The following is a 13954-nucleotide window of genomic DNA, read 5'->3' on the forward strand; positions in this document are numbered from 1 at the left end:
GCCAAATAGAGAAACAAATGAAGGCCCCAATTGCAAGAAGATGCTATCATAAAACAAGCAATATAAAGACAACATATTCTGATCAAATAGCGCTGCAGTCATTGTCTTCATACTGGTAGTGATGATGCATTTCTGATAAATGCCTGTAAAAGAAAGACTAACCATATATGATGCTCAGTGGTGAAACTGCTTTGTAAGTTCCTTACAAACCATTTTATACTGATTAAAAAACCAGAAATGAGAACGCTATATCTGAGCAGAGATAAGCAACAGACAGCTGTGAAAGTAAGATATTCAAATTCACTGAGCCAAAGACGCAGCTACAGAACTCATGACTCAAGAGTTTGCAAAATATATCCTTTCAAGAAACAAAGTTAAAAATGAGCTTATTGTTCATTATGATAGCGAGCGATATTCCACAGGGCATTGACAGATCCAAACCACTTCACACTTCACACACTTTAGAATTAATCCTGAACAGCTCACCACAACATTGTTTTCTCCACGGGATCTGCACACAGGAAAATAAATAATGATGGGACATACTGAACATTTGTGGAGAAATCCAGTACGTTTTTTATGAAGCACGTATCAAGGCTTGCTTATTTAAGAGTGAGTAATGTCTCTGATAAGAAAATTATTAGAGTCTTGCTGTTTCAGAAAGTGGTTTGAGTGCTGGTGTGATTAATGACCATATACAGTGGTCCCTGGTTTATCGCAGGAGTCACTGATAGATGAAATCCATGAAGTAGCCAACTTTATTTTTTACAATTATTATAGATGTTTTAAGGCTGTAAAACCCCTCACTACACACTTTATACACTTTTCCCAGGCAGGCATGAACATTTTCACACTTTTCTCTCTTGTTTGAACACTCTCAAAGTCTTGTAGAAAAATAAGTCCAGTGTTATAGAAGGAAACCAAAGGCACCCGCCGGTGACGATGTTTTGTCGACATTGTTGTGTTTGTTGGGGAGAAAACTTACAAACATACAGTACAGCACGTCAGAGTCACACTGCTAGCGATCGAAGCTTTATGTAAATTTGACCAGCTGAACGCATTCTGTACTGTACAGGAGACACAACACGAGATTGATTGACAATGGTCTAATTGTCTACAGCCAGTCAGGACGCAGAATACAATGCACTTAAAAAAATAAATAAAAAATGCAACAAAAAAGAAAAAATCAGCGAAACAGTGAGGGACCACTGTATGTGCTATTGGATCCCTGCAAAATTCTTCTGCTCATGTTGGAGATTCACCTTTTTCACCTCTTTTTGTGTGTGTGCCAAGCAACTGGGGTACAACAACACCTAATCTATATAATCTAAGCAGAGGTGCATCTATCCAAATCTTTACAGGCTTTCTGTGGGATACCCTTAAACCCCTGCCTACTTAGTACCACGTGAAAGGGTTTTCTCCAGAGATGGAGAGGTTATTACCAAAAAGAGAAACCGGCTGAGCCAAGGCACAGCGGAAAAAATATTATTTTTAATTAAACTTTATTTTTATAGAACCAAATCACAAATGTGCTTTATATTGTACGATAAAACCCTACAGTAATACAAGGACAACAGAAGACCCAACAATTATATGAACCCCTATGAGCAAGTAGGGTGACACACAAGCAGGTAGGGATGGCATTCTCAATATCACTTATCAATATGATTCTCTTATTGATTCTTATTGGGTTGTAACTGGCTCCACGTTGAGATCTACAACCATCTCTAAGCAGCATATTAAAGGCATTACATTCATGCAGATGAATTGCATGCTGTGGGTCAAATGTTTGTGCATGTTGGAGGCATCGCCCGTTCTTATAGAGTTCAATACTGGGGAAACATGAACCTAGTCAAAAAAGTAATGCATTACACAGAACAGTGTTCTTAAAAGTATTGCAATGCATTATTTACTCATTACATCTGTCATTTTTTACAGTGTGGTATGTTGGAGCAGCAGTTTATCGGCAGCTGAGAGGAAGAGGTTGGATAAACTCATCAGGAAGGCCAGCTCTGTTCTGGGATGCACCCTGGACCCAGTGCAGGTGGTGGGAGACAGAAGGACTCTGGCCAAAATAACATCTCTGATGGACAGAGTCTCCCACCCCATGCATGTAGATGTTGCTGAACTGCAGAGCTCCTTCAGTGAGAGACTGCTGCATCCTAGATGCATGAAGGAGCGTTTCCGCAGGTCCTTCCTCCCTGCAGCTGTCAGACTGTACAATCAGAACTGCTCCCAACAAACATAGATGTTTACATCAATGCTGTAACTGCAATAAGTTAGTTAATTAACCAATTCGCACTACAACCTGGTTTGCCTCTTACCTGTAATTATTTTTATTTAATTTAATAACTGTACAGTACTCTCTGTTTATAGTAACCATTGTCCTTAATGTAAATATGTAAGAAAAATTGTGTATGTTTCTGTTCTGTGTCCTGTGTCCTGTTTGTTTGTATATTTGTCTTTTTGGCTGCTGTTACAACCAAATTTCCCCTTGTGGGACAATTAAAGGATTATTCTATTTTATTCTACTTTTGTGTTACTCTGTAAAATAGCTGAAACACATTGTCACATTATAACCAGTAACAGTATAAACCTTAGGAAACAGTCCCACACACCAACACAAATCCCGGTCCTAATGAGGACACACATATGAACTTTCTCTTAGTATTTAGGTATGAACACAATGTAACAATGAAAGCCAGCCTTTAAAGCGATCGCCACAGTGATTCTACTTTGGAAACACGAACAGGTAGAAATGGAGGCGTCAAGCCTGATCGTTCAACCTGATTGTTTGGCCTGCAAATATGCAAGAAAACTTTTTTTTTCGTAAAACAGTAGAAAAGCCAGCTATGAGTGATAAAATTTGCGTGATGCTGTGGTCATGTTGCATTAAGTTTCTGAAACACAAACAGAGAAGTGGTACATTTTCTTAGAACTGGTGCACTGGTGATGTAGGTGATAATTTAAATGATTACATAAGGCGGTGCTGCTGAAATGTATAAAAATGAAAGTGACAAGAACCAAGTGTTCTTTGTTCCAGTTTGACTGACTTGAACGTAACAGCGTGTCTCAGCTACACTCTGCTCATCTCGAGTCTTCGCTCCTCATTTGGTAAGAATGTTTTGTTTGTACAATAAAAATATTTAATTCTCAACAGGCTCATGTTCTACACCTCCAAGGAAGTATAACAACCCTCGCTCCTGCCACACTTTACCTACTTTTACAATCCAGACACGGGCTTAAAAACATGCTGACATTATCTGGGTTCTGTGAGCACACAAATCCTGCATAAGCTACATGCATGTACAGTTTGAGACCAGTCTTTATGTTAGATAATCTTTCATTTTCATTCACACTGACTATCAGATGTTGCCTATTCAGTCATGTATTTGATTTATTGTAATCTTTCGCCAGCTTCAGAGCCTTTCACCTGCTGCTCCACACGACCCACTTGTGCCTGAACCGCTGCAGGTTAACCAACCAACCAACCAACCAACCAACCAACCAACCAACAACCACTCATTCACTCATCAGTGAAGCAAAAATAAGGTAATCTCATGCTGGATGCCTTTTAGTGCAGCAAAGGTCGTGAGGTTCTTGAGTTGAGTTTTATTCGTTTTCAGATGTGCAGTGCAGATTTGTTATTACAGACCAAGCCACAATACACGAGGAGATGTGAGGAAAGCTTCCAGCGTTTACATTTATGATGATTTCATGTCCGAGTCGACGTTTAAGTTCTTGCAAATTGTTTCATTGTGTGATGTAAAGATTTCTGGCTGGCGATCAGTTTGTGAAAAGACAAAATCAAAATTCTAATGTGTCTCACTATAAGACATTTAGATTCAACAGCAATTTAAGACTCGGCCCCTTAGTTCCAGTAAAAGATACTCTTAATGCTTCTACACACCAAAACACTTATGATACGTTCATGCTCCATAGTCTGTGGGAACAGTTTGGGGATGGCCCCTTCCTGTTCCAATGTCACTGCACACCAGTGCACAAAACAAGATCCATAAAGACATGGATGAGCGAGTTTGGCCTGCACAGAGTCCTGATCTCAACCTGAAAGAACTGCTCATAAATAGAGCAGAGACTGCAAGTTAATGTGTGAGATCAGTGGCTGACCTCATAAATTCCCCATACACTCCTAAACGCTGTGGAAAGCATTTACAGGGAGGTCGACATCATATGGATTAAAAATAGGATGTAATTCAAGTTTATATGTGTGTGTGAAAGCAGAGGAACAGAATCTTTTGGCAACATAGTGTATGTAACAGTAGAATATGAATGAAGGGGAAGGAGTGTATGAGAAGTCCCTGAGCACCCAAAGACAAAAGCAAAGTAACTAAGCAATCATTCAGCAGCTGATCCGACGCTTCTTGCTGGGCTTGAAGCCAGAATAGGAGCAGGCTCAACAGGAGAGGGCTGGGTGATAGTTGAAGCCTCTGCTTCCTGTTAGATTTGTATTGTTGGATTGTCATTTATGCTTAGAAATATATATTTATATATGCTTAGAAGTATATATTCATTTGTAGATTGAAAGAATGTCTCATCCTAGGAGGTCTGTAACAACTCTGTGTAGCATGAAGAGGGGGGTGCGTTCACTCCTCTTCAGAGAGACACTTGGCTCCAGGCAGGTCTCCCTCATGCATGAGTAACACAAAGAACTTTGCCTACTTGTGTCTTGATTTTTGCTGTGTAGTAAACTGTGGTTTATGCTACAAACCTATCACTTCCCATTCTACTTTAGGAACCACAAGTTAGCATGTAGACTCAAATTTATTACATATTTGTTGCAATAATTTGTGCTTTTTCTGGATAAAATTCTCAATCAGAATATTGTTTCTGTTTTTTCTTCACCAGGTAATAATGAGGATCCTGTTTATCTGTTTGCTGCTCATTGCCACTGAGAGTTCAACGCTTGAAGAAACCCGCTATGGCCAGTTTAGAAGACAGCACGTAAACGCCAAGATGACTGCAATGGATTGTGATACGGTTATAAGAAGGAAACAGATCTACAATGTTGACAACAGCTGTAAAGATACCAACACGTTCATCCTTGATAATCCAAGTGAGATCAAAAACATTTGTGTTGAGGGAAAATTTGATGAAACACTTCAAATGACAAAAAGTCACAAGATGTTCAAAGTTGTTAAGTGTGAACTAAGGAATGTGGGAGCCAGAAAACCCAGATGCCAGTATACTGGTAATCTCCTCACTAACAGATATGTTGCAGTTGCTTGTGAAAAGAATTTACCTGTACACTTTGCAAGAGACATTCTGGTCTTAGACGGCTAACAACTAGTGTTAAGTATGTTCAGGAAAGCCCCTAATATTATTTTTTCTTTTCTCTTTGGTGGAGGCAAAACTTAGCTGTGAAGACTGTTAACCTGTAGCTAAACAATGAATTTGAATCTCTCTAAAACTGCAAAGTAATCACAGAACATCGAACGATTCCTGAAGCTCGTGTTGCTTTGAGTTTGTGGTCCAAAGCATTAACATGTCGTAACAGTAACATGCTGCCACTTGTTCAGTGATTCTGTCATCAGCCATGGCTGGCTTGTGACGCAGTGCCAAAGGTGACTGTGTTTCTGTGATACTTTTACAGTCTGGACGATGTCAATGACTAGTCTCATGATCACACACATTTCACTGAACACACATGAGCTGTTTCTCTGTCAGTCACAGCAGGAGGAAGACTGTCACTTTTTTGTCTTTTTACCTTTGACTCTGTCATTTCTTTTGGAGCTTAGTAAACAACCTGAACACGCGTTAGCCACTTTTTAATTTCTTTCTTTGTTTTTAGCAGCATTCCAGGGCTGTGTGCTGCCCAGCAATTTTGTTTTTCAAAGCATGTTTCTTGTGTTTGAGCAATAAAAAAAGTTACTAAAAAAACCATCTGGTTACACGTCATTTTTCTTTATACTACCTGAGCTGGTACATAATAAATACAACAATAAATACTGTACCTTCTACAACACGACTTGTGTAGATGAGTTAGTAATATCTCTCCCGAGCTTGCAGAATTAACTAAATTAAACCACATCCCACTTTTAAAGACAGTAGAAGGCGACCTGGCTAGATGGATTTCTCTACCCATATCACTCATGGGAAGGGTCGCCGCTATAAAAATGATGGTCTTGCCAAAAATAAACTATTTATTTTCAATGATCCTAAATAAGCCATCACAAGATTGGTTCAGATCTCTAGACTCGTATATTTCTAAATTCCTTTGGAAAGATAAATCCCCACGTATCAGCTTAAAAACACTACAAAGGACCAAGGATAAAGGAGGATTAGATCTGCCTAACTTTAATCACTACTTTTTAGCCAACAGGCTTCAGTTCATCTCTAGATGGTTTAAACACATCTTCTTAGATGAAACCTGGATAGATGTAGAACAGGCACTATGTAATAACCTAGAGATTTCAGACCTACCATTTATCAGCTCAAACATCAAACGACATGAATGCTTTAAAAGCATCAATATCAGCTCTTCTCTGACAGCATGGTGGGAGTTTCTAAAATTGACGGCGTCTTCATTAATCCCATGCAAACGTACACCTATCTGGAACTATCCGGACATATTACAAAACAATAACATGATAAACTTTCCAGTTTGGAGTTATAAAGGAATTAAAAACTTGGAACATATATTGGAAGGAACAGACTTTATTTTATTTGACAGACTAGTTACACAATATGGGATCAACAAGAAAATACTTTTGGAATATCAACAAATTAAATCCATAGTAAAAAAAAGAAATTTAATTCCAGTGAAGCTGAATTACAAACACCACCAAGTGTGGTACAATTTTTTAATCTAACCCCCCCCCCAAAAAAAAAAAATTATTGTCTAAAATATACAGCACTTTCTAAAGTAGATGAATCAATATCCCTTCCGATTGCAAAATGGGAAGCAGATTTATCAATCAGCTTAGACCAAATCCTTTGGTCTCAGATATGCTTAAAAACCTTTCAATGGATCAGAAATCCCAGTTTGCCATTAATACAATACAAAATATTACACAGAGTGCACTATACTGGTCATAGGATGTTCAAGATCGGCTATACGTCTTCCAACAACTGCTCACACTGCACAGCAAATACACCGGACAATTATATCCACGCTCTTTGGTTCTGTCCACCAGTTCAGAAGTTTTGGCGCAAGATATGTGACGACTTATCAAAGTGTCTGAAATGTAACATTCCAGCCTCCCCTTTAGTATGCTTGCTGGGCAACTTGGATGAGGTCACTACAGAAATAAACACAGCCCACGTTGTTTTTACGGCCCTATGCATTGCCAAGAAAATGGTCCTCATGAACTGGAAAAATAAAAATAATCTTAATTCTAACCAATATAAAAACCATCTAATAGATCACATTAGTCTTGATACAGCCTCTGCCATCACATTTGATCAATCCCTCTGGACTACTTTGATTGGCTTCATCACCTAGTGGGGGTGGGGGGTCATGGTTTAGTTCTGCCTTCGCTATTGTGGTTGATATGGGGGTCGGGACGGCCTTAGGGCATCTAGGGATTCCCTAGGGACGTTTTCCCTGTGGCCATGACCTGGTAAGGGGCTCTGGTGGCTCTTAGATGGTGTTTTCCTTGTGGCTGCTTACAGCGGAGATGGGGGAGGGTCTGTGCTGGTGGACGTTGGTTACTGGCCTGGTAGCCTGGCTGCCCCTGGGTGGGTCCGGGATGGGCGTGGAGGCTTGGGGGTCTGGGGGTGCTCCGCCCCCAGGCTGGGGCTCTGGCTGGGCCTTGGGGCCTTGGGTCCTGGTTGTTGTGTCGCCGGGGTGGTGCATGGGGGCTCAGCCCCGGAGCGGGGGACCTCTGGTGCATCGGCCTGAATGGAGGGCTCTCTAACTGGTGGGGAGGCTGTTACATCTTTGCAGGAGGTCTCCTCTCTACAGGAGCAGACTCTGCAGGTGGGGGAAAGATATTGGAGAGGTGGAGAATGACTCAACCTGGGTGTCTATTGTCTTGTGTAGTCTGGGAGAAGATTGGATGACGGGGTGGGTGCATTTTTCTCTGCAGTGGGGTCGGGTGGGCTGTCCCGGACTCTGTGGGGCCGGGTGGTGCTGCTGCTGTGGGTCCCGGTCCGGATGGGCCTGGGCCCTCTTGCCCCGGTGGGTTCCAGAGTGTGGGGGTGCCTACTGGGGTCAGCGGGGGAGCTTGGGTGTAAGACTCCACCTCTCTGGGGACATCTCGGGCTCTCCGAGGTGTGGAGACCTCTCCCCCCTCGGCACGCTCCCTGCCGGTGGCTGGTGTTGGTGTGTTGGTGGTTCTGGGGGCGACTGTGGCTCAGGGATTTGGGAAGCCTCGCTTCTGTCAGTCTGCCCCAGGGCAGCTGTGGCTACAACTGTAGCTTGCCTCCACCAGTCTTATGAATGTGAGAGTGACTGAATAGTGGAATTGTAAAGCGCTTTGGGTGCCTAGAAAAACTCTATATAAATGCAATCCATTATTGTTATTCGTTTTGGTGTCTGGGGCGGGGCGCTCATGTATGTACCGACTCACTCCTGGTGGCCGATTGGCGGGGCCTGGCACCTGTGGCCCAGCTAGGCCCCTTACGGGGGGTCGGGTGCCCTCAGGCCTCTCGGCCTGATACCCGGTCTTCTCTGGCACAGCTGGCTGCTGGCAGAGCCCGCGGGCACATCACTGCAACCCCCTCTGGCCTCTGCTCCGTGGCTGCTGGGTGACCTCTCGTTTGGGGCTCTCCTCAGCTCTTCCCAGGAGGGTGGCACGTTGGCCCCCTGGTGGTCCTCCTCGGGTCCTCGTACTCTGGGGCCTCTGGATGTCTGGGGCCTGGATCTCCTCCATACCTGCTTCATGCCCTGGGGGACGGGGCTATGGCTCCCCACACTCCCTAGCAGATCGTTACATGGAGAAACCTTTTGAATACAAGCGTGCTGATCCACACAGGTGTGTACACAGTTTATAGAAATAATTACAGAAGCTGCATTTATAACTGTTATTAAATAACAGCAGCACACGAGAACTAAAGTGTAATCCCAGCACATTTCGCTTCGCTTGCACTGATTCTTTAGAGATGACGACCGTGGTGGGTAATTAAGGGCAAACAATATACAAGTGGCGTGAAAAATGGAGGCTGCATTACCTTTCCAAAGCTTCCTTTCCCGATGGCCCGCAGTATCTGGAAGTGGTCAAAGTTTACTGTGGAGAAAATGAGAAGCAGTTAGTGAGAACGTGTCAGTTTGAGCTGAGCTATAAAACAGGGAACATGACATGTACAGCACTGTGCAAAAGTCTTGAGCCATCCCTCATTTGCTTCCAGGGATCCGGACTTCCCTGTAATCTTTAAAGTGGTATTAAGGAATAGCTCTCCAGGCTTTTTAAAGTGTTTCTGATTTTTAATCCAGGGCTTGTATTTGACCACTTTTTGTCTGTTAAGACCCTTCACACTAATCTCTGAAACATTCAAACATAAACAGACACCTAAGTCACGGAAAGGACCAGAAAACTTAACAAAGAACCAATTTTAAATTGTATCTGTACACATTTACTTGCAGCCTATTGCAAAAAAACAAAAGACCACATCATTTGTTCTCACTTCTTTAGTTGAAGAATGCAGTTAATAACACCGTTAACACAGACTGACCTGGCAAAACACGAAAAAATAAGGGGGTGGTTCAAGACTTTTGCTCGGTACTGTATGACAAATGCAAATGTTCACTTCACAATGTATCGCTGCACTTCGGCAGTACTGTGAAGATTAAATGTTTTTTCCTTCCCGATGCATGTGAAAGGTTAAGACTTACATCTCCAAATGTACTGGAACTGATTTGAACCAGAGGACTCAGCCACACTGTTACTATGTACTGCATAAACACGTTTACCGATGAAGGTAAAGCAGACGCTGTCCTGACTGTGTGGCTAAATTTTGTGCTGAAAGCATCAAATCAATTGAATATGATTAACTTGCTATGAGAGGTTTTTACTCCAAGTGTGACTTTTTCTGGCTTCATACACCTTTCAGGGTCAAATTCAAGCACTTTGTAAGCACGTTTAATGTCCATTTTCAACATTTTCCAGCACATTACCATAAAAAGGATGCATATTTCACTTCGCATCACCTGAGTAAGACCACGTGAAAGGCCAAATGAATAAGTCTTCTCATCAGATATTGATGCTTCTTTCTTATGTGACACAAAAAACAGGAGGAGACAGATCTTTGCTTGTGTTGTTTTTTAAGTTCATTCATTCAAAACTAACTGTAAGACGCTTAACTACATTGCAGTCTGTGTTATTGTTGTAGACCTAATTATCACCTTTAAAGTGTTTGTGCTAATAACATCATGTAGAGTAAGACAGGCATAGAGAACAGCACTGACTGGGAGAGGCTTTGAACACATGACATACTCAGATCAATTCAACACTTTAGACTTTAAAAATGCACAAGCGTCTTTCAAAAACCCATTTATTTAATCTATCATCATTGATATTATTATGTACAGTTAGAATGTACTGTTCATCTCCCTTAAATAAACAGGCAGCCTTAAAGTGTGAAATAGTCACTTGTCTACTGTCTCAGTGGCTGATAGTGCCCCACAGGCCTCAATGTCAGCTCGAAGCCATTATGTTTCAATTGTTTAATGATAAACAGATTTTGAATGAAAGCCAGGAAACTTCGCTAGCACAAAAAAGTGCCTATTCTTTCTTCCCATATGGTTCAGTCATATTACCGTCATTTCCCCCTAAGCTGTTCCCAAAGACACCAGGTTAATACTTGAAAAGGCTGCAGCGATACACAAAAATATCATCAATATTCTGTTTACTTGGTGACAACGTCGCTTTTAGCCTTCAATCAGAAAGCCTGACGTTGGCTAGTTAAGCATCGGGCTAACGTTTAACGCTTTCACTTGAGGGAAGTAACTCGTATTACTGCTACTGCTGTGTAATCTTGGTTCAATTCACAGCATATTCTACAAGTTACCCTGCAATAACTAACTGTTAGAATAGCGCCACCGTATTGTATCGCACTGAGTGCACTTCAATCCTTTATCCCGCGAGTTTGCTAGCTAGCAAAATAATAATACCAATTTTAAACAAATAACATGTGTAACGTACACACTCGAGAAAATTATTTACTAGTACTTACGCAAACTCCCCCGTTGTGAAAACGTACAAATCCTTCTTGTATTTTTCGTTTTCCAGCAAACACTCATTAAAACGGCCTCCAGGCACATTAGCGCACTCACCCCCGACTGATCAGGGAGGGGGTGGGGGGTCACACACTGAAACAGACTAACGTGCAGAGGTACAGCCCAGGCAGAGAAATGTTGCTTTTAGACTTTGCGACTCGTTTTATTTCTCTATCTGATAAGAAAACTATTCAATCAGATAGTTCTTTGTGGTGAATGAAATACGGTTACAGTTTCAAGAAGTTTTAAGCACCAAATCCGAAATCCAAGCACTGCAATATTAAAATCCAATTCAATTTCTTGTTTGCTCCGAAATCTACGACATGACTATATACAGAAAAGCTTGACATGGTATGCAAAAAAAACCCCGAAGACAATACAAATACAAATACATGAACAAAAAATGTTTTAACTGTCAGTTATGTCATTTTAAAATTTTCCAAAACTAACATTTTCTTTGATTGACTGATATTAAATTGATTAGGGTCAAGTTTAGTGTGAACAATATTACACAAACAAGCACGTGTATGCGCATGCGCACATATTAGAATCCCTTCCATCGCTTCTAATATGTGCGCATGCGCACATATTAGAACCCTTCCATCGCTTCTCATATGTGCGCATGCGCACATATTAGAATCGCTTCGATCGCTTGTGACGTGATAACTTTGCTTTGATCCTTTCTGATGTCATAACTTTGCTTTGATTCCAAAACCTATAAATAGGAGCGCTCACCTGTTACTTTATGCTTAACGGACGTTGACCTGCAGCAACTAAAACCCTTTTGAGAAGATTTGAGAGCAATTTACAAGAGAAACCAAAACAAGTTCAGTTTTGTTTCTCACCAATTCACAGCGCAAACAGACACATTACACCATGTCAGCCAACCCATCCTTCGGCTCAGATGAGCTTGGAATATCTAAAGGGACCATTTTGGGAGATCACCACATGGTGGAGGCTTTCCTTGGAGAAGGAAGCTTTGGTGTCGTAACGAAATGTCGCGATACAAAAAACAACAAAACTGTTGCTGTTAAAGTCAACAAAAGCGACCCTGAAATTCTGCTCCAGGCAAAACTGGAAATTTTCATCCTGGAGCAGCTACGACGCTTGGATCCAGACAGGTGCAACATTGTGGAATGGAACGGCTATTTCCTCGATGGAGAGCGCATTTGCCTGAATTTTGAACTCCTCGACCAAAGCCTGTCAGACTACATAGGGGACCGGAATAACCAAGGTCTCCCAATGAGAGAAATCAGGCCAATTTTGCATCAGCTCGCAAATGCTCTATTCCACCTGGGTTCTGTGGGAATAGTGCATGCTGACCTCAAACCTGTCAACATCATGGTTGTGAACCGCAGTGAGTCTCAAGTCAGAGTCAAACTTATAGACTTTGGCATCGCATGTAACACCTCTGCAGTGATTCCTGGTGACTGTGTGGGGACAATTGGTTATTGTGCACCTGAGATTATGCTTGGCACTCCATATGATGAAGCAATTGACATGTGGTCTCTGGGGCTGGTAGCTGTGGAGCTTGCTACAGGGGTGCCTCTCTATCCTGGGGAAGACGATTATGATGTTTTGAAATTCATAATTGAAACCCAGGGTCAGCTACCAGATCATCTCCTAGAGTCTGGCTTGTACACTGACAGCTATTTCATCGAGGATAACCACAAGGAACAGCGCTGGACATTTAAGACCCCAGAACAATTTCAATACGAGACAGATTATCGATCCAAGGAAACTCGATCGATAAAACTTAAGTGTCTCGATGACCTCGAAAAACTGCTGAAAGTTAGGCGAGGACCGGAAAATGGCCAAACATTATTTGTAAGGCTAATCAAAGAAATGTTGGCCTTGGATGCAAATCAGCGCATAACACCCTCAGAGGTTCTGAAGCATCCCTTTTTCCACCCTGGCCTCTCAAGGAGAACCCCCTGCACTGACATGAATAGTACAGGGGGAGAACTCCTTGTGCTCTCTCAGCAGCCTTCAAGCTGGAAAAGTCATGGATTGCAAAAATTCAGCTGCAGTTTCCAAAACTCAGTTGAATTTCCTCAAAAAGGAGACATCAACACCTCAGCCAACCCATCTGCCTCTGAAGATGATCTTCAAATAACGGAAGGGACCATTTTAGGAGATCACCACGTGGTAGAGGCCTTCCTTGGAGAAGGAGGCTTTGGTTTAGTAACCAGATGTCGCGATACAAAAAACAACAAAACCGTTGCTATTAAAGTCAACAAGAGCGACCCTGAAATTCTGCTCCAGGCAAAACTGGAAATTTTCATCCTGGAGCAGCTACGACGCTTGGATCCAGACAGGTGCAACATTGTGGAATGGAACGACTATTTCCTCGATGGACAGCGCATTTGCTTGAATTTCGAATTGCTCGACCAAAGCCTGTGGGACTACATTGGGGACCGGAATAACCGAGGTCTCCCAATGAGAGAACTCAGGCCAATTTTGCATCAGCTCGCAAATGCTCTGTTCCACCTGGGTTCTGTGGGAATAGTGCATGCTGACCTCAAACCTGGAAACATCATGGTGCTGAACCACAGTGAGTCTCCCGTCAAAGTCAAACTCATAGACTTTGGCCTCTCATGTCCTGCTTCTGCAGTCATTCCTGGTGACCGTGTGGGGACAATTGGTTATTGTGCACCTGAGGTTATGCTTGGCATTCCATACGACGAAGCAATCGACATGTGGTCTCTGGGGCTGGTAGCTGTGGAGCTTGCTACAGGGGTGCCTCTCTATCCTGGGGAAGACGATTATGATGTTTTA

The 13954-nt window shown here is 42.3% G+C and overlaps 3 long non-coding RNA genes across 3 annotated transcripts in view; 2 read left to right on the forward strand and 1 right to left on the reverse strand.

Annotated features, from left to right (window-relative positions):
• The window catches only part of LOC145424315 (uncharacterized), a 98155-nt gene that overhangs the window by 46215 nt on the left and 37986 nt on the right, over positions 1-13954 (forward strand). The window lies entirely within an intron of this gene.
• LOC145424311 (uncharacterized) lies at positions 3021-5833 on the forward strand. The gene is made up of 3 exons (XR_013905342.1): positions 3021-3114; positions 3418-3552; positions 4867-5833. It is a non-coding gene; the product is annotated as an uncharacterized LOC145424311 (long non-coding RNA).
• On the reverse strand, positions 6660-9525 carry LOC145424312 (uncharacterized). The gene is made up of 2 exons (XR_013905343.1): positions 9133-9525; positions 6660-8880 (listed from the first exon to the last, which is right to left on the reverse strand). It is a non-coding gene; the product is annotated as an uncharacterized LOC145424312 (long non-coding RNA).

This window comes from Astatotilapia calliptera, chromosome 23 (assembly GCF_964374335.1).
Source record: "Astatotilapia calliptera chromosome 23, fAstCal68.1, whole genome shotgun sequence".
Lineage (NCBI taxonomy): Eukaryota > Metazoa > Chordata > Actinopteri > Cichliformes > Cichlidae > Astatotilapia > Astatotilapia calliptera.